The sequence below is a fragment of the Convolutriloba macropyga genome, unplaced genomic scaffold (assembly GCF_964194025.1).
Source record: "Convolutriloba macropyga unplaced genomic scaffold, txConMacr16.3 SCAFFOLD_441, whole genome shotgun sequence".
NCBI lineage: Eukaryota > Metazoa > Xenacoelomorpha > Acoela > Convolutidae > Convolutriloba > Convolutriloba macropyga.
The window spans coordinates 63,178-63,760 of record NW_027451123.1 but is presented as its reverse complement, the minus strand read 5'-3'; positions in this window follow the sequence as shown (position 1 = coordinate 63,760).

Sequence of the window (583 nt, the reverse complement as noted above, 5' to 3'; positions counted from 1 at the left end):
GTTACCCAGGTCTCGGTGAATTAATGATCAGACAATTAGAAACGCACGGGGGGGGGGGGGGGGGGTGCGTTTTTGATCACATTGAAATTAACGCGTATGTGAGAAATGTAAGCGGCAGTTGAATAATCCGTGTTTTTGTAAATTTGATATATCTTGTCCAAGAACAGTTTTATCAATCTATTTTTTTTAATGTAATCGAGAGCAAAAATCCCTTCAATTTAGCTCTGATGACGACATATTACCGATATTAAAACAGGTATAGATATGTAAGAAAACTTGATTATCTGGGGGGGGGGGGCAAACAGATTGGCTATATAAGGCTGGAGGCGGGCTATAACAGAAAAAAGCCGTCTGATCATGGCTGATTATCGTCTGATTGGTTCTGATCATTAACTTCTACTTCAAACTGGGTAATAATTCTTTTGTACCCGGGTCCTGAATGTAGCCTAATAATGTACCCGGGTCGCCACTTCTTAGTAGTCATACAAGGATCCAATCCCAGGTTGAGGTCCAGACCCAAATTCGTTTATGATCAGACCCAGTCGAGCGCACACCCGTGTGTTCCCAGTCCAAAATTACAGGG